This window comes from Carlito syrichta, unplaced genomic scaffold (genome assembly GCF_000164805.1).
Source record: "Carlito syrichta isolate Samal-C Ts95f unplaced genomic scaffold, Tarsius_syrichta-2.0.1 Scaffold308976, whole genome shotgun sequence".
NCBI classification, from domain to species: domain Eukaryota; kingdom Metazoa; phylum Chordata; class Mammalia; order Primates; family Tarsiidae; genus Carlito; species Carlito syrichta.
Window position 1 is genome coordinate 132,899 of NW_007253072.1, and position 478 is coordinate 133,376.

Below are 478 nucleotides of genomic sequence, written 5' to 3' on the forward strand. Positions count from 1 at the left end.
TAGAGGAAAAGCTATGTAGACATACAAGGGAGACCCAAGCAAAAATCAGAATGTATTTATAAAAAACTGCGTATTTATTCCTTTTTTATAACATATTTTTAATTTTAAAATTGTGGGGTACATTTAAGGGTTAGGTATACAAATATGCATCGTTCAGGGACCCTTGTTGATAAAGGGTGTCTCCCCATCCCCAGACAGATATTGACTACTGTTAATCCCGCCACCCTTGTCCTCCCTGTCCCCCCCACAGATTCCCACCACTGTCGATCCTTTTCTTATAGTTTTTTTGTTTGTTTGTTTGTTTTTGAGTTGAAGTCTCACTCTGTCGCTCGGACTGGAGTGCAGTGGCCACTCCCGGCCACCGCAGCCTCGACCTGCTGGGCTCTGGCGATCCTTCCGCCTCAGCCTTCCAAGTAGCTGGAACTACAGGCGTGCGCTACCACACCCGGCTAATTTTTTTTTTTTTTTTTTTTTTTTT